This window comes from Chlorocebus sabaeus, chromosome 10 (genome assembly GCF_047675955.1).
Source record: "Chlorocebus sabaeus isolate Y175 chromosome 10, mChlSab1.0.hap1, whole genome shotgun sequence".
Taxonomy (NCBI): domain Eukaryota; kingdom Metazoa; phylum Chordata; class Mammalia; order Primates; family Cercopithecidae; genus Chlorocebus; species Chlorocebus sabaeus.
In genome coordinates, this window is record NC_132913.1 from 65562052 (window position 1) to 65582514 (window position 20463).

Below are 20463 nucleotides of genomic sequence, written 5' to 3' on the forward strand. Positions count from 1 at the left end.
TTATCATTTTCTTCAATGACATGAGTCTATCTATTATCTCTTCACTTTCCCCATTTCACCTCTCCCATACTCTTAAGCTCTATTATAGGATGAAAAAAACACTGAAAGTAGCAAAAGCTACATCTAATACTCTCATTGTAGGATATAGGTAAGTATAAGCTATATATTATTCTAGTAAGTGATTTTCAGGTTTCATCAGGCGCAGAGAAAAGTGAAAACCCAGAGAAAAGAACACTGGCCAGAAAACTTGAGACCAAGAAAAGTACTGTGATGTGACAGGTTAAATGTGGAATTGTCACATGCCTGCTGTGTATAAGACACTGCATTAGGCATTTAACAGCATGGAAAAGTTTGGAACAACCAAGGAATTTGCATTTTAAATTGAGACCAGCTGTAAATATAAGCAACATATAAAATGTCAAGTAATTGCAAAAGAAAAAAAAAAGAACAGATGAAGTGTCAGAAAGTAGTTTGTGATTTATTGCCAAATGAATGATGCTATCAGTGAAGTGATTTTCTCCACTAATATCCATACTTCCTAATGATGAAAGCCGTGCATGGTGGGCTTGCAGTGCTTACCATAGTGGTAGGTGTTGAGTAAATACTGGCATGAATGAATGAGTGAGTGAATGACTAACTGAAGGCTGGAGAACGCTAAAGGTTTTAAAGTAAATATGGTGCTTTTAGATTATTTAAATTTTTTTTTCTTTTTTTTTGAGATGGAGTTTCGCTCTTGTTGCCCAGGCTGGAGTGCAATGACATGATATTGGCTCACTGCAACCTCCGCCTCCCAGGTTCAAGCAATTCTTCTGCCTCAGTCTCCCGAGTAGCTGGGATTACAGGCACCCACCACCATACTTGGCTAATTTTTGTATTTTTAGTAAAGACGAGATTTCTCCATGTTGGCCAGGCTGGTCTCGAACTCCTGACCTCAGGTGATACGCCTGCCTCGGCCTCCCAAAGTGCTGGGATTATAGGTGTGAACCACTGCACCTGGCCCTTATTTAAATTTTCTAAAAGGTATAATTATAGTAAAGTACACACATCTTAAATGTAACTGCGATTATTTTTTATATCTATATGGATACACAAAACCACCTCCAGATGAAGATATCGAGCATTTCTAGTATATTGGACGGTTCTCTCATGACTTCTTCAGTCCATACTCCCCTTGGAATGCCATTCTGATTGCTCTCACCACACATTAGTGCAACCTGTCTTTGAACTTCATATAAATGGAATTATACAGTGGTCCTCTTTCATGTTGAAATTCATCCGTGTTGTTGCATGCTGTTGCATTAATCAGTCATTCATTCTTTTTCATTTCTGTTTATTATTTCATCGTATGGCTATTCCACAATATTCTATATTTTCTCTCTCTCTCTTTTTTTTTTCAGAAAATGGAGACATTAATTCTTCCTTATAGCCAGAGCATTGAGGCAAGTTCACATCTGGGTTGGTAGCGCTCAGAGATGGCAGCAAGTGACACCCTGCCCATTTTTTCCTCCATCCTGAGCATGTTGGCACCCATCTTCAGACTGTTTGCCCCATTGTCCTAAGATGGCCTCCAGTGCTTCCTGCATGATTGTATGTGCACTGAGCTTCAATCTGCAATGTTGTGTTTGTGCTGAGGGTATGCTTTTTGGATTGGTTCATATTGCTTTACATAGCTCTTGTTCTCTTGTGTGTCAGTATTGGCAGGCCAGGGTATAGCTCTCTGCTCATTTAATTTTTCTTTAATACCATTTAGCAGTTTATTATAAAGGATACCATTGAGGAACAGCCAGACGGAAGAGAGGTATAGGGCAATACATGAGGGGACGGGCCGGGAGGGCATGTAGAGCTTCCGTGCCCCCCTTGGATGTGTCACTCTTCCAGGACCTCATTGTGTTTGCCAACCTGGAAGCTCCCACAATATTCTGTTGTTAATGGACATTTGGGTTAAAGCTTGGGACTACTGTGAACGTTTGTAAAGCTACTGTGAACAATTTGTCTTTTAATGGGCATAAACACTCACTTCTCTTGGGTATATAAAGTGGAATTGCTGGGTCATAGAGTATTTGTACCTTTAGAAGATGTTGCCAAACATTTTTCTAAAGTAGTCATACCAATGCATGTTCCCAACAGCAATGTGAGGGAATTCAAATATAGATTCTTAACTGTTTTGTAGATGTCAGCAGAGTTCATTTAAAATGTATGAAGACTCTGGTCATTGCAACCCAAGGGAGGGAGGGAATGAATTTTTACCAGTGTTAGCATTACTCATATTTCCAGACTCCAAACCCTGCCTCTCCCTTCCAGGGGGCCTTGTTATATTACAGAGTAAGCTCCAGAGAGCAGGAATAGTATCTGATTTCCCACTGCCACATGCTCGGGGCCAGGCACAATATAGGCATTCGGTCAGAATTCAAGTGGATCCTGAAGTACGGCCATCACTTAGGAAGGCAAATATAGGAAAAGCATAGTGGCAGCCAGTTACTGAATTCTGACCTTTATGGAGATCAAAGCTCCCAGCTTTATCACTTGCCAGGTTCATGTCATTCATCCCAACTTAACTGAGAGTCTGCTCTGTGCCAATAACGCTTGCTTTACTACTGCTGCGGAATGTTGGGCAGGGCAGATGATAGCACCCTGGCTGGTCCAGGTATGGGTTAGTGGCCACAGCCTCTCTTTGCTCCCTGAGTAGGCCAGGCTTGTCAACTGCCCGGTAGTAAAGAGGGAGCCTGTGATAGGACCCCTGCAGCAGGGTTAGGGGTAGATTCAGGACAGGTCTGCACCATGGAGAATAGCAATCAGGCAGTTAATGCTTTCTAAGAAATTCTTCAATTTGGCTCCCTTATCAAAGATGACCACTTATTTTCTTTTAGTGTAGAGAGGGATGAACAGGGAAAATCATAAAGCATGACTATGAATGATTTGAATCTGGAAATATGTGCAATGTGACTTTTGGGCAAAGCTGCTTTAATAATAATAAAAGGTAACATTGAGCACTTCCTACGTAATAGGCAATGTTGTTTAATTCTCATTACAACTCTGTGAGGTGGACACTCTCTTAGTAGCCACATTTCACAGATAGGGAAACCAAGGAACAGAAAGGAGGCATACCTTTCCCAGCATCACACAGATAGAGGGTGGCAGAGTAGGAACATGAAGCGACGTGGTTCCAGACACTGGGCTCTTAGCCACTCACCTCATGACAGCTGCCTATTCTTTGTGGTGCTTTGAATTTCTAAATTCATGGTCTTTATTTCTATGAGCCTCACAAAAGTTGCATGTTTGATATGAATGTTTTAATCATTTGGGGATGTAATTTCTCCCAGAGATGGCAGATTTTTAGTGTGAAGAAAGTATGATGTATATAGAGTTGTGAAAATAATCCATTGGTCTTGGTTTTGAAAAAGAAAAATGTTAACCTAGTATTAGTTGATCTGTGTTAGAAAGTTTACAGTACTCGGCCCTGAACACCTTACCTGTGATCTCAAAAGCAACTTGAACTAGGTTTTATCAGACCAAATCCCCGTTTTGCAGATAAGGAAATAGAGGGTCAGATAGGCTGAGTAACCTGCCCAGGGTTTCAAAGTTAGAAAATATCAACACTGGGATTGGAATTAAGCCTGTTTAACTCCGAAGCCTATGCTATCTTTACACAGTACCACAGACTCCCACAGACTCCCACTTGTGCCCAAAGGAAGCTCTCAATTTCAAGGAAATTGCGGTTATGTGATAACATAGTCTACCTTGTTTGCCCTATCCAGTTTTTTAAAATCAGCCTATGACATCAAATTATATTTCCGGAAGAACAGCTTTGAATTGTAATGGATGGCATTGTTCACGGTCTCGGCATTTTAAAATTTATTTCAATTTTACTGATAATACCATCTATTTAAATACAGGAAGTTTTAGTCATAAGAATGCTAATATGCCTGATTTAGTTGTTAAATTTTGTTGTGCTCTAATGAGCAAACAAGTCACTGTGGAAACCAAATGGAAATCCAGATGAAGGGAGATACAGCAAGAGGCCTAAGAAATGGGGCAGCTCGAAATAATTCCCTCAAAGCAGACTGGGAGGCTGAAGAACTGACTCAAAGAGAAATTCGGCTGCTTAACAATGTTTTGTTTTTGCTTAAAAACAAAACAAAACAAAAAAGAGAAAGTCAGCCAGGGTTATTCAGTGAAGCTATATATGAAAAATGATACAGATTATACAAAACTGAGACTTATTGAGGGTCTATTTTATCATTTCAAAATCATTGTTTAATTTATGGCAGTGCCACTAACAGTGTTTACCTATTGTATAATTTTAAACATTATTTTGACCTCAATTTTCATGTGGCAAACATGTTTATACTTTAAAGAATATACATAATAGTTATTTTAAAGACTGACTCAGTTAAAACACTTAGAATCTCCTCCTCCCTGCCCAAGGATTCAGTTGCCATTCCAGTAATCCAATAGATACTAGACACATGATATTCTAGACTGAATGTTCCAGATGTCATTGATATGAAAGCCCTACCAGATAGAGGACCCAACAGAAAATTTCCCATTAGCACAACTTAATGAAGACAGTTCTGTAAAAGTCTGTTCTTTCATCTGGTTTAGGACTTAGATTGTTCTTTCAGGATTTGAGGCTTAGGAACATTACTTTTGTCCAAGAGTGAATATCAAAACTCATTTATGTAACAGTTTTTGAACTGAGTAGCCAGAGAAATGTCATCTGTGAACACAGGACTGCAGACAGTGGGCACCTGTCCAATGGTCTGGCAAGAACTTGCTGTTCAGCACAGCCCTGGAGCTTCATGTAAGAGTGAAATCAGCTTCCACTTGGCGATCCAAAAAGCATTTCAGTTACTGCCAAGTGCCATGTTAGGACTTGTCAACTTCTGCCCAAGTAGTATCAGACTGCTGATGTTTAGATATACTTTTGTTCATCTTTCCCTGTCTTGACACTTGTGGGTTCTGTTAGGTATCAGATTCCGTAATTTTGGCATTTTGGCACTTGGATATTTGGTGTTAAAGGCATATTAGAGATGATGATTGAAATGATCACTGTATACGCAGGTCTTGAGAGCTCTTGATCCAAAGCCCCAGAGGCAAACAGTATTTTAAGTTTGCAGCAGGGGAAGACAGGATCAGCTGTCTTATGATTTATCTAACTTGGAGCTATATTATCAGCTACATCAATGGGAAGGAAGCTTTTAATGCACCACTGTTAGTAGCTGTTGGCAGATCACTAGTTGGTAAATGCCCTGGGAGTAGCATTACAATTCTTTTCTCTCAGCTTGCCTCACAAGAAAACAAGTCTCATTGCATATCTTTTTAACTGAAGTCTTTCTTCAGCAAAACTTGTTTGAGTGTATGTACTTGTCCATTTGATTTAAATGATCAGTCACTTGAGCTTTAGCACACTTTAGTATCTTTCTCACATATTGTAGCAAATAGCACAAGCACGTGCCATGAGCATATGTGCACATGGTGCAGGTGGGCTTACAAAGATGGAACAGTTGTAGACATTGCCCTCAGAAAGCATCCAGTCTTGAAAATAAAAGACACGTGTCAATAACTTAGATCAAGATGGGCTGAGGAAATTTCCATAGGTGCTGAGTGAAAGTTATGAAACTTATGATCCTGGATAATTTCACTAGGCCACAGAGAATGGCTTCTTGTCATCCAGACAGGGCCTGAAAAGGATGGGATTTAGATTTTGGAGATGTAATGGGGAGACTGTTCTAGGTAGAGGAAATGCACAGAGTGAGTAAAGAATGAGTATGATTAGGGGAATTGCAAGATGTTTCATTTGCTTGAAGATTTCAAGAAGTATATCCCGGAAGAGAAAGGTGGAAAGTTAGTTGAGGTAAGATCATGGAGGATCTTTAATAGTAGGCTAAGGAATTTCGGCTTTATTCTCTCTTTCTCTAATTTCAATATTAACCAAGTATTTTAATACGGCCGGGTGCTGTGGCACATGCCTATAGTCCCAACACTGTGGGAGGCCAAGGCAGGTGAATCACTTGAGCTTCACAGTTTGAGACCAGCCTGGACAACATGGTGAAACCCCATCTCTACAAAAAATAGCCAGGCATGGTGGTGCATGCTTGTATTCCCAGCTACTCGGGAGGCTGAGGTGGGAAGATTGCTTGAGCCTGGGAGTTGGAGGTTGCAGTGAGCTCAGATTGTGCCACTGCACTCCAGCCTGGGTGACAAAGTGAGACCCCGTTTCAAAAAAACAAAAGTAAACAGGTAAATAAAAAGTATTTTAACCTAAGGTCTAATTATTATGCCATTAGTAAACAGTAAAGTGATCCTTTTGTCAGTTTGTTGGGGAACAAATACTACTGTGTATACAACTGCAATATTTATAATATGGGTGAAAATAGCATTTTTTGGCTGAAAACTTTAAACAGAGGCAGTCCCAAATACATCGCATAACCATATAACTCGGTGAAAGTCAGCTCAGGCATCCAGCATACACTTATTTTGATTTGTCCGTAGATTTGCTGATGTTGGGATCTACATTTCACAGCTTTTTTCTTGGCCAAGTGGGTGTTGCTAATGCCTAATAGTCCATATCTCTGGCAAACAAGACACCAGCTTGTTTGAAAGCTGAGTCATTGAGCTCCTTTATCTTTCTTCCCAATTTCCTACTTAGCATTTTCCCTTTACATTGGGCACGTGGTAAGCAATGAGATGCCCATTGATTTGCTGCCCAGGAAAGAGCAGCTCTGGCTTTTTTCTGTTCAAAGTAATTATTTTAGTGTACCTATAGTGTGCCTTGGAAATATTCTGAGCTGATGTTTTTAGTTATTACAACCTAGTAAAAGAATTTCATCAGATAGGCTTAAAACACTTTTCAATTGATAAAAACATTAGTGAAAATGCCCATCTTTGTTAGTATTCTCTGGCTGATTAACTCAGTTGATTAAAGCTTGAGGCTTATGTGGGCAAGGTCAATTTTTTTTGCTCTGTGATTATCTCTTGCAAACTTGAGTCTTGGCTTTCAATAAATAAGTATAATAATAGCAAGCACTTATGTAGTCCTAAGTGGTATACATAAATAAGCTAATAAACTATACATAATAAACTAATTTAATCCTCAAAATAATCCCAAAAGGCAGGTACTGTTACTTTCTCCATCTTCACAGATAGATCATGGAGCAGAAGCTATGTAACTTGCCCAAGGTCACATTACTGGTAATTGACTGAGCTAGGGTTTGAACCTAGGCTGTGAGGCCTCCGGCCTTTACCACTGATCTCATTCAAATCCGGGGACACCATAAGGGAGTCCCTAGATTTAATTAAGTAAACACAGTGTATGTCTACATGTTTATAACTATGTATTCTCTCTAAGGTGAAACTTGGAATTTAAGAAATTTCAAACCAATATTACAATATCCAGACACCAAAAATATATTTACATCTCTTTTGTTGTCCACTCCACAGTATGTTTCAGATATAGTAGTGTGACTAGGATGCAACTTAAACTTCAGATTGTACCCTGCTGAGCAGTTTAAAAATTGTCCTCTAGGACAGATTCCATGATTTTTTTTTTTTTTTTAAATCAAAGACACAAATTTTTGTATCCAATTTGAGACACTTTCCAGAGCTTGAGCTTAGCACACTTTAGCATTCTTCTTGCATACTGTAGCAAAAAGCATGAGCACCTGCCATGGGCATATGTGCACATGGTGCAGGTGGGCTTACAAAGATGGAGCCGTTGTAGACATTACATCTGCATCTCTGAAGCGCACTCCTAGGTCCATAGATCTTTTCCCCAAGCAATAGAGAGTAATTGAGCAAGAGGATAACATGATCAAATCTGTGTTTTAAGAAAGATAACTCCGATGACAGTGAAAGCTGGCCTGGAGGAGATAACGATTGGGAGTAGAGAAATGAAATGGTAATGGAAAAATAACTATTTTCTATCATGATTTAAGGATATATAGTGATGTCACTAACTAAGGAAATATATGGAAAGGAAAAGGGGCAAGGGTAGAAAGATAATGGGGCCAGGCACAGTGGCTCACGCCTGTAATCCCAGCATTTTGGGAGGCTGAGGCGGATGGATCACTTGAGATCAGGGGTTTGAGGTTAGCCTGGCCAAAATAGTGAAACCCTGTCTCTACTAAAACTACAAAAATTAGCTGGGCATGGTGGTGGACGCCTGTAATCCCAGCTACTCACGAGGCAGAGGCAGGAGAATCTCTTGAACCCAGAAGCCGGAGGTTGCAGTGAACCAAGATTACACCACTGTACTCCAGCCTGAGAGTGAGTGAGATTCTGTCTCAAAAATAATAATAATAATAATAATAATGGATTTGATTTTTGAACACATTGAGTTTCAGGTGCCCTTGATATATTGCAGTGGAATGGACAGTAGGAAATTGGAAATGCAATCTGGAAAAGAGGTCAGCATTGAGGAGACTGATTGTGTAGTCTCCAGCAAATGGTAGGTTTAAGGCTTTAAAGCGAGACAAGGTCACCCAGGAGAAGCCAAACGGAGAAAAAAAAGGGCAAAAAAAAGAAACAAACAAACAAACAGAGGAACCAGTAAAGCTGACTTGGGGAGAAGAGACTTGCGGGAGCAGCAGCAGCAGCATAGCATTTGAGCACTTCCGTATGCCTGGACTGTTCTGAACACTTTACATGCATTAATTTGCTTAATCCTCAGGCAATTCAGTGACAGAGCTACTTTTTCCAGATGAGGAACCTGAGGCACAGAAAAGTAAAGTAATTTTCACAAGGTCACAGAGCTAGTAAGTCACTTTCAATGGTAAATTGGTAGTAGCATTGTTAAGCAAATGTAATTGAGTTAAGATAGTTTTTTAACTCTTTTAAAGATTTAAATATAGGTTAGTAAGCTTTGATGATAGGATTTTCTACTTTCCCCCTGCTGTATCAAGTAAATATAGTACGATCATCATCATTCATGAGGGAAATATGATCTGAGACTTTCATAAATTTACCAATTCCCTAGGTCTCTTTCATGCATATATTCTGTCAAGATTCGTGCATTTCTTAAATATTTTTATGTGATAGTTTAAGCTTTCCCTGAAGTTTTCTCTCAATTAATGAGCATTTGGGCATTGATTGGAGTATCCCCTGAAATGGTTTCGTAAGTCACATTTTTAAATATTTCTACTTAGAATAAATGTTGAATTGTTTTAGCAGTAATCTGAGAGATCATCAAATTTTACATTCTTTCTTTTTTTTTTTTTTTTTTCTGAGATGGAGGCTCACTCTGTTGCCCAGGCTAGCATGCAGTGGCATAATCTTGGCTCACTGCAACCTCTGCCTCCCAGGTTCAAGTGATTCTCCTGCCTCAGCCTCCCAAGTAGCTGGGATTACAGGTGTGCACCACCATGCCCAGCTAATTTTTGTATTTTTAGTAGAGACAAGGTTTCACCATGTTGTCCAGGCTGGTCTCAAACTCCTGACCTCAAGTGATCCACCGGCCTCTGCCTACCAAAGTGCTGGGATTACAGGCGTAAGCCACCATGCCTGGCCTTTACATTCTCTTTATAAGTTTCCCTGAACTTCTCTTTGTCTCTGTGAATCCATTGCTTCCTCAGAATCTCTTCATTTTGTTTTCCCTTTTATTACTCCACTGGAAGTGAGTTTTTTTTGTTTTTTTTTTTGGAGCCCATTTTCTCACAATAATTTTTTAAATCACTTCATCAGAGTTATGTGCATTGAGGAGCAAGAACAATTAAATCATATCAAGCCACCACAGCTGGATCCTCTGCTAGGCAAGAGTCAGCAAACTACAGTAGGTGCCCACCACTTTTTTTATAAGTAAGTTTTGCTGGAACGCAGCCATGCTTATTTGTTTATATATTGTCTGTAGCTCCTTTCCTGGCACAGTAGCAGAGTTGAGTAGTTTCATCAAGGGATCACACAAAATCTAAAGTATTTACTGATCTGGACCTTTACATTAAGTTTGCTAACTCTTTCTTTAGAGCATATTCCTTTCAGAAGATTAGGATGTGTCCTAAGCATGTTTATAGTGCTTTAGAATTAATGGAGTTACTAATTTTTATAAAATTTTATTCAACTGAATAATAGGACTGTTGAGTAGTTTCTGTAATATTTATTCTTTGGATTTCACACAGGTGTTGTCAAGGGAATAATAAAATTGCAGATTCCTTTAAATAGCCTCTACTGGGAATTCTTAGCTGTATGATCAGTCATCTGAATTTTTGTTGGCATTAACAATACTGTTTAATTTGGGGGAAAAAAAATCTTTGAATGGTTAATAAATGCCAAGTCCTTCCTGTGCTTGGCTTTTGAATTTTGAGAAAGAAAACACTTTCCCTACCCTCAGAAAAATAATGTCAATTAGATCTAAGTTATATGCAAACAAAAACACCTGAAAAAATTGGCTAACTGGTATAACTGTGACAGACTGAGAAAATTATGTTTGTCTTGAGCAAATTAGTTTATTAGGGTATATGGTTTATTAGCATTTATAAATAAAATATCTTGTTATACTTTGATCATGTTTCTGAAAAATAATGAATGTTTTATTTCTCACTGATTGTTTTGCTAAGGCAAGAAACATGTGAGGCTGTCTAGGTTCACCTTCTGTCCTGTCCACTGTTAGTTCTTGGTTTGTCCCCTCCTGTTTCCACTCTCCCAGGTTGCTTCATCCTCCTGTCTGATCTTCTGAGGTTCTGTCTTTTCTTTTTCCTCCCATTTGTTCCGCGGCTGGATCTCCCTTCCTGAAGTATGATCACGTGACTCTCCTGTTCTGCGCTTCACTCCTGTTCTTTACAGCCCACATGGCGAAATTCAGTCTCTCACCAGCATTTAAGACCTTCCACGCTGTTCCAAACCTTTTCTCTGGCTTCCCCGCCTCTACTCTCCGCCTTTGTCCCCCAAGCTCAGAGCTCTGAACTACAAACTACACTTTCCTGTCTCTTGATTTTCATGTACTTTTATCACTGTTTGAAATGTCCTTTATTCATCCCTGCATGTCCATTTTCTGCCTGATCTACTCATCTTTCAAATGCCTCCTCTTTTGAGGAACCTCTTCTGATCTGATTCCCACCCAACCAACAAACGCCAAGCCAGAATTATTATTATTTTCATGCCATCAATATTCATAGCACATATTTTGCTTTTGTAACTTAAAAAGATTATTCACATACCTTTTCCTGTTATCTAGGGCTTTGAGCCCTCTAAATTTCTTAAGGGCAAGAGCCTGGTTTTTGCTGATTGTTACATTTCTAGATCCTCTTTAGTGTCTGGTTTTGATGTTTATATATAATAACTACATAATTGACTTACTGTTGTGGATTAATCAATCAATACTTAGTAGTGGATATGAAAACTCTGATACGTTATTTCAGCTTGTGAATTTTAACTTCTTTGATATGTAGTAGCATTAATGAGATAAGATACTTTTCTGAGACTAAATGTCTTTTGCTGTTTACTCATTAACAAGAAAGCCACAGTGGTTACTATGTAAGAATGACTGAAATTTGTATGTATCATCTTCAGGAAGTTACCCCAGCACAACCTGTTTCCATTAAACCTATTGGGTTGTGGCACTTAAACTATGTTCTCCAGAGACTTAGATACCCTCAGTGAACTTGAAACTTTCATAGGTAGGAAAAGAAAAATCAATTCGTCTGAACATTGCTGCCAGTGGAAAAAAGCAAAACGATTATCTTTTACTAACTAATGAAGTTAGTGGTGACACTAGGCAAAGTAAGCAAGATAATAAAAAAAGGTGTTGTACTGTGTATTGGGCTATAGTTTTCTAGAAAAGCAATTTAGGATGTCGAACCCTAAATTAAGACCAATCCTTCTTTGTAGAAATGGTGTGAGCATTGAAATAAAACCATGGCCCATTTATGTGAGAAAATGATCAAAAGTGTCTCGTTTCTTGTTTTTGGTATGAAATAGACTTTGCTATCTAGATTACACAGATAACTCTTCTGGTTGTCTTTACTATTTTAACAATTCTTTATTATTGAACAGAGTGCTTGGGCTTGCTTAATCTTGTCTCCATTTTGCATTATGTGCATTTACTTATTCGCTACATGGGACAATCTAATCTTTGGTAGACTACATCATGATTTCTGATGGGCTTGAATATGAAAGGAGAGGAATGTGCGGGGAATGCACTAGACAAGAACATGTAGGCAAAACCCCGGCTGTGGGAGGATTAGTCACATAACTTAAAGGAAAAATTGCGTTGCAAAGATAATGGATCATTTGCTTCCTGAATGAGCCATTCAGAAGGAACCATTGCCAAGTCACTAAACTCCCCTGAATGAGATTTTCCAGAGACGCCCACTGGCTAGTACTGGTTAGTGTGGGAAATTTTGTTTAAATCAACCTTTTCAACTTTTACAACTTTTACTTGTTAATGACTTAGAAAGATAATGTTAGGATCCTTTTTGATCTACAGAGGGTGTGTTTAAATAGAACATGATTCCTATTGTGAATGTGTTTCAGTTAAAACCAGATGTGCTGTACGAAAAGAAAACGCATGTGTGTGCACACACACACACGCACATCAACTTTGGTTATACTTTTTAAAAGAACCAATCTTCCTATCTCTTGAGTATATTTCTTAACTAGGGTATTTCTTAGTGTGGCTTTAAGAATTATTCTTCAATGTACTTTGTCACAAACAGTAATCAGGCTTGAACTTTATATACTTATCATCTTTGGACTTCTGCCCTGCATGCAGTTTATGTGCAAGGTAAAACAAGACCCAGTGTAATTTCTTAATTAAAATGATGTTGGAACAGGTGCGGTGGCTCACGCCTTTGGGAGGCCGGGGCGGGCAGATCACGAAGTCAAGAGATCGAGACAATCCTGGTCAACATGGTGAAATTCTGTCTCTACTAAAAATACAAATATTAGCTGGGTGTGGTGGTGCACACCTGTGGTCCCAGCTACTTGGGAAGCTGAGGCAGGAGAACTGCTTGAACCTGGGAGGTGAAGGTTGCTGTGAGCCGAGATTGCACCACTGTACTCCAACCTGGCATCAGAGTGAGACTGTGTCTTGAAAAAAAAAAAAAATTTAAAAATATAAAATTAAATAAAATAAAATGAGGTTGAGTTGCCACTTAGTGAACTCTGGCTTTCTAAAATTAGTTAATATATGTCACCTAGAAATTTGGAATGTGAATGTGACTATAATACCCTGTATGTCCTAATCAAGCTTTTGAAGCTGAATTAAGACAAATGTTTCTAATGTTTTTGGCTTGAGTAACAATCAGAGATGATTGGTTATAACTGAACCGTGTGTTAATAGTGTGGTGGTAATTTTTAACTCAGAGTACTCGGTCCCCCTGGAGGTTATAGCAGGTACTACACTTCATCTCAGTTGTCTTTTTGAAAGTACAGAATATTCACACGAACATTAATTATGGTTGCAGAACAAGCCAAAACCTCTGTTCTTTGACATTTCATATGCATTGTGAGAAAATATACACTTTCGTGCACTTAATAGCAAAATGGACAATAATAGATTAGTTTCTTACAGAGTACATGTAAGTCAAAACCTTGTAAATTTCAGTTTTAAACTCTAACATACATTAAGTGTGAGAGTTAAAAATTGTGTGCAGCGCTGCATAAATGTCTTCTTTTGAGAAGTGTCTATTCATGTCCTTTGCCCAATTTTTAATGGGGTTGTTTGTTTGTTTCTTGTAAATTTGTTTAAGTTCTTTGTAGACTCTGGTTATTAGACCTTGTCAGAGATGAATGGATTGCAAAAATTTTCTCCCAGTCTGTAGGTTGTCTGTTTACTCTGATGATAGTTTCTTTTTCTGTGCAGAAACTCTTTAGTTTAATTAGATCTCATTTGTCAATTTTTGCTTTTGTTGCAATTGCTTTTGACTTTTTTTGTTTTTGTTTTTGTTTTTGTTTTATGAGATGGAGTCTCACTCTGTTGCCCAGGTTGGAGTGCAATGGCGTGATCTAGGCTCACTGCAACCTCCGCCTCCCAGGTTCAAGCAGGATAGCACAGGGGACTCTTTAGCATACCTTTTCTTTTTTCTCTTCGTTTATCAGTGTCTTCTCTGTTTCCAAAGCTTGGCAGAGTTCATCATAGGAAGGAGCAAGGAAGAGGTGGCTAAGGGATTTTCTGTTTTTGTTTGTTTGTTTGTTTGTTTGTTTAGACAGGGTTTCACTTTTGTTGCCCAGACTGGACTGCAATGGCATGATCTCAGCTCACTGCAACTTCTGCCTCCCAGGTTCAAGCAATTCTCCTGCCTCAGCCTCCCGAGTAGCTGGGATTACAGGTGCCTGCCAGCATGCCCAGCTAATTTTTTGTATTTTTAGTAGAGATGGAGTTTCACCATGTTGGCCAAACTGGTCTCGATCTCCTTACCTCAGGTGATTCACCCACCTCGGCCTCCCAAAGTGCTGGGATTACAGGTGTGAGCCATTGCGCCTGGCCTGCCAGGGGAGTTTCTATAGCTGACAATTCCTATTCCACCTGCCTATAATTAAATGAGATTAAAGAGCATAGATTGAGTAGTGCATGCAGAAAATAAAAAGATGCGATACTGAGCATACAAAAAGAATCCTGATGGACCTTAGCCTTTGTATTCAAGGTCATCATCATAATCAACAATTAAATTTTATTCAGAACTTACAAGGTACACAGAATTGTCTTACATATAATTTTTTTTAAATTTTATTTAAGGAAGTGGAAGGGGAGTTAGAACAAAAACTTTTTCAGAAAGATGGTACTTAAGGGGGCAGTCGTGGCATTGGATGCTGGCAGAACATAAATCTTTTGCAGTTTCAATAAGTTGTAGTCTTAGAATATGTGTGTATGTATACATGTGCTTGTGTGTGCATTTTTCCCCTTCTCAATAAGTAAAAAAATAAATAAATAAAAGGAAAACTAAAACAGAGTGAAAGAATAGGCTTGAAAAAGAAGTCAAACCTGCGGAGTGATTTTTAAAGCTGGCTTGTGAATAAAGGAGCCTGCTAGAGAGGTTTATGGCTGGAAGGAAAAAATATCTGTCATGTTTCAAGATCAGAGAGTAACTTCTACTTTGGATTACTTGTCAGATTTTTCTCTTATGATGAATTTATTTATTCTTTTGTAAAAATATTGTGTTTTAGTCCATTTGTGTTGTCATAAAGGAATACCTGAGGGTGGGTAATTTATAAAGAAAAGAGGTTTATTTGGCTCATGGTTCTGCAGGCTGTACAAGAAGCACAGTGCTAGCATCGGCTTCTGGTGAGGGCCTCAGGCTGCTTCCATTCATGGCAGAAGATGAAGGGGAGCTGTTATGCAGAGATCACATGGTGACAGAGGAAGCAAGAGAGAGAGAGAAAAGAGGAGGTCCCAGGTTCTTTTTCAACAACCAGTTCTTCTGGGATGTAAGAGTGAGAACTCACCCCTCAGAGTGGCACCAAGCTATTCATGCGAGATCTGCTCCTGTGACACAGACACCTCCCACCAGGCCTCACCTTCACCATTGGGGATCACATTTCAACATGAGACTTGGTGGGGCCAAACAAACTATATCCAGACCATAGCATACTCTTTCTTTGCTTCGTGAGAAATTATGTCAAGTTAAAAACTATATTCTTTTATAGTATGTATAGAGTCCGTTCTTCTTGCTAGAGGATTGTTCTAGGAGTTTGACTACAGTTCTCCTCTTCTATAGCAAATTAGAGACTGTTCATGGGTTTTTGTCCAGGCACACCACTTCATACTTACTATTTTTAAAAACTCTATTGGGTCGGGCGTGGTGGCTCAGCCTGTAATCCCAGCACTTTGGGAGGCTGAGGCAGGCAGATCGTCCAAGGTCAAGAGTTCGAGACCAGCCTGGCCAACATGGTGAAACTCCATCTCTACTAAAAATACAAAAATTAGCTGGGCATGATGGTGTGTGTGCCTGTAATCCCAGCTATTCAGGAGGCTGAGGCAGGAAAATCACTTGAACCCAGGAGACGGAGGTTGCAGTGAGCCGAGATCACGCCATTGCACTCCAGCCTGGGCGTCGCAGCGAGACTCTGTCTCAAAACAAAACAAAACAAAAAACAAACAAAAAAATCCTGTTGAGGTTTATATTTAATTGGAGAGCTAACTGTGGTTCTGGAAAATATATTTTGTCCCCTTTTAGGAAATATTTGCTATATCACTTGAGAGTTTTCATACTCCAAGCTCTGGGTAAGATGTAAATTATGAATGTTACTGATTACTGAGAAGGTCAGTGGTTACGTCTTTGAGGTTACATAAAACTGAACAAAGGAGATAAAAAGCTGAGGCACGTACCCATATGAACTTCCTCTTCGAAAGATAAATTAGGAAGAATTTTCTGATTGTCCATAGGCAGTCCCCGTGAGAGGCTCACCAAAGTTCCATAAAGCTGTGCTATATGACTGTAATCTCTCTTTTTCAGGTTCTGCCACTTGCTGGGAAAACAGCAACAAAAGGATATTAAGGAGCCACCCCTGTAATTTACCCAGAGAGCCTCAGCAAGGTCAAAGACACATCGTGTCCCAAGGAGAAAAGCTGCAGGCATCTGAGGATAAACCACTGTGAAACAGCTTTGACGATAAAGCTGACTTGGAAGACTTTGACTCCAAGGTGCAAGGTGAGTTAGAAGAACACAAGCTTAAAACCAAAAGCAGGGTTAGGTTAGGCAGTGTTTAATAATAGCAAAAGATTAGTGAGACACCACAGTCACAGGAAGGTGTTTATTTATATCTCTTATTTGTATGTCAGATCTTAAAATACTATGTCATAATCCTCGTAATAAAAAGTTCTTTTTTTTTTTTTAAGGATAGGAAGTAGAAAAATGTGAAAATATTTGGTAACCATTTTCTGTTTTCTGTATGTAGTGTGGCATCATGTGGAAATATGATACTGCTTTTCCCTTCTTGAGCAATGAACATGCAGACTTAAACCTTAAAATAGGCAAAATGTTATCCTTGCTTTCTTTATACACATATCCACAAACCCACATTTGACTACAGGTACACATTCTTAAAATGCATCCAGCTTTTATAATCTTCCACAATAAACGACGAGACAGTCAACTTTTCTTTTTGCCCATAAGACTGAAATGGTTAATGTGGTACTAGCAATGCTTTCTGTGGTCTCATTGTCATCTTTCATATTTGCAGTTATTATTTTAACTGCAATATAAGAGCCCCTTGATATATACTATTTGATATTTTAGGCCAACTGAGTTTGTGGTCTTCACCACTTAGCTGCACACTTCCCAGTTATCTGAAGCTTTCTACTTCTTCAAAGTCAGTCATCCCCAGGGTAGAAGTTTGTGGCATTAATCGTCTTTGGGAGCTTTTTACAAGCTGCACATCCTCCGCTCAAACCTTCTTTGCCATGGGCACAGGGGTGGTGGTGGTAGTGGTGATGATAATTCAGACATATATGATTTGGGGAAAGTTTCTTTTGTATCCTGATGCCACTCCCGCCCTTTCCTAGCATGGACTGGTCCCTCTTGGTAGAGCAGAAACCAAGGCTCAGTAATTTAGTGTAATCATTGTTATATGAGAAGCTTCCTGTTTATTACTGTATTGTTTAAAAGTGCATTTTACATTAGAGCTTGCAAAGTAGTAGCCCACAGGTCAAATTTTTTACTAAAATATTTTAACCTGTAAAAATTTTCTTTTTGTAAGAAAATTAATTGCCAACATTTGAAAATCTGGAAACTTCACATAAAAATCAGATAGATCAGATATCTGGTTTCCCTTGGAAGATTAAAAATCTGGTCTTGTTACTATCCCAGTGACTGCACTTTGCTAGTATTTTGCATTCCCTAAATATTTAACTGAATCAATTATGGCACCTGCCTGGGACACGTAGGCTTTTGAGTTGAAGAGTCCTGCTTTAAGCGTCAATTTCTTCTGCTCTCTGTATATGAAGTCACTTCTGTGTACTTTAACATAGCATTCCATTAGTATTTATCTTCTGTCATTATTTCACCATTTATTATTTTATATAAAATATATGAGCTTTGAGAAGCTGACATTTGCCAGCCAGGCTTACCTAGGAAGTAAAAAGACTTTTCAAAGATAAGATGTTTCAGGCCATGGGATTAGTTAGGAGATCTGATTTTCATAGCGATGTGCTCTGCATCTTTTTTTCCAGACGTTGAGGATGTCATCTCAGAGTCTGATATTTCATGACCTAAGAGTTCAGTTGCCTGATCTGACTGTTTTGGTTCCAGGGAGGTAAACTGATTCACCAAGTAGACTTCTTTTTGAATGATCCCTATAGGGCTTTAGAGTCCATTTTCTAGCCCCTCACTCATTCTGGACACCAGGGTGACTCAGAGAGCAGTAATGCTGTGCCCTCCATATGTACAGAACTTTTAGCATTGAGAAATCTTGCCATCAGAATTAGACATACCTCCATCACAGTGAGTTGTAGTTAATCACAAACTTGTCTTTCCTCATCTTTGATTGCTATATATTGTTGCTAAATGAAATTCATTCAATAATGTTTCTGTCAATTAGATATTGAACCAAATGTTTATATGGTAATAAAATACTTTAACCATGGAAGCATTTCAAATCGTAGGGTCCTTTTGGGCATAGCATTTCTGTGCCTGCATTAGCTAAACTCAGTGTGGGGAAACTGATATACTCCCAGAACAATGGTTCTTCTTCTTCTTCTTCTTTTTAAACCAATTATTTTACTAAAACATAAGCTTTACAGATATTTTCCCATAATGCATTTAGAGTTCAACTGGTAATGCCTGTTACTTAAGCAGATTTTAGACCACAGGGTGTCCATTTTTTTCCCCCTAGATACATCAGACATATTGTAAATCTCTTCTTGATTGGTATCCATTTTTAAATGTTGAGGCACACAGGAAAGAAGACCAATGGATGGGATTTTTATTTTGAGTATCTTAGTGTCCTTCTGCCTGCATTACTTTGCTCCGTCTCATGGATTCTCTTAGATCAGCATTGCCTAGGATCTCTCAATACTTGACCACATGCAGGCGTGAAATTGTGCATGAGTCCCTTTGACTATCAAGTTTAAGTTCATGGAAATAAAGTACCTGGAAATTTGTTTCCACACATTTGCTGAGTTGTGACTTGACTATAGGAGATGGAAACTAAACTCTTTTTTGAAGGGGAAATTCAGGGAATTGATCTCTCATTTTCTACATGAATTTTGTTTGCTAGATTCACAGAGCCTATCTCCCCCAATTCCCCCTGACAAAAAAAGAAAGAAAGAAAGAAAGAAAGAAAGAAAGAAAGAAAGAAAGAAAGAAAGAAAGAAAGAAAGAAAGAAAGAAAGAAAGAAGAAAGAAAAGAAAGAAATTTGTTTGCTTTTAGTCACAGGAATTAAAGAGTGTGTGTGCATATACACTCAGAAATGCTTTCAGAAACCGAAACCCCCCTTTATCTCATTTTCTTGGAGTTCCTGTTATCAACTCCACATTTCATTTCCTTTAACTCCCTGAGGAAGTGACAACCAAGACTGAAAAAATGGGGGAAAAAATGTAGGGAGGGCTTAAGAGCCATTGTTGACATATAAAACGGGTTGAAATGTGTTAAAAAAAAAAAAAAGAAAGAAAAAGAAAGAAAAGAAAAGAAAAAAAGTAAAACTAACAAGTGAGCAAAAATAACATGGTTAAGTAAAAACTGGAAGAGGAGAAAGAGTATTCAACCCTGGCATTGTGAGGAAGCTGCCCTTGGCTACCTTTTATCATTTGTGGATCATGAGAATTCCCCCTGGAGTAGTGGAAATGGAGAGAATAGCAAGCAGGAATTGGCAGTGCAGACACCATTTCACCTGCCCTGTTTCTTCCTGTCCTGGACTTTCCCTCAGGTTGAAGGGAGTCTCTTCTGCTTAAGGAGTGCCTAATCTGAAGAGCTGAGGGACCCAGGGGAGGTAGCAGGCCAGTAGCCACCTCCTGTCTCCAGGGAAAAGGAGTGAGACCCCAGAACTTCTTTCCTGCCTGTTGAAAGAATGGGAACAAAGGAGGGACAAGAGAAGATTCTTTGTCCAGAGAGAAGGGCTGTGCCCCAGGCCGGCTCTCGCCTGTGTGTTTGTCCTTCTCAATCTGGTTGGTGAGGTTTTAGAAAAATGAGTCACCCAAACACCTTAAAGATTTAGACCAGTTCTGAAAAATAAATTGTACCTTGAATACATATCCAGTAAAAGTATAACTGTGTAAGTAACTAACTGGGGGGGAAAAAGGAGTATACTGTTCATATCAAGGTTTTCGTATATAAATAGTAGGGAAAAGGGAGATTTTTTTTTTTTTAATTTTTTGAATTTTTTTGATACGGAGTTTTGCTCTTGTTGTCTAGGCTGGAATGCAATGGCGCAATCTTAGCTCACTGCAACCTCTGCCTCCCGAGTTCCTGTGATTCTCCTGCCTTGGCCTCCCAAGTAGCTGGGATTACAGGTGCCCCCCACCACGCCCAGCTAATTTTTTATATTTTTAGTAGACATGGGGTTTCACAATGTTGGCCAGGCTGGTCTTGAACTCCTGA

At 39.0% G+C, this 20463-nt stretch overlaps 1 protein-coding gene across 1 annotated transcript in view; it reads left to right on the plus strand.

Annotated features, from left to right (window-relative positions):
* OSBPL6 (oxysterol binding protein like 6) overlaps positions 1 to 20463 on the plus strand; it is a 203191-nt gene that overhangs the window by 73403 nt on the left and 109325 nt on the right. The window contains exon 2 of the mRNA XM_007965465.3: positions 16383 to 16577. The gene's annotated coding sequence lies outside the window, so the exon portion shown is untranslated. The remainder of the gene's footprint in view (positions 1 to 16382; positions 16578 to 20463) is intronic.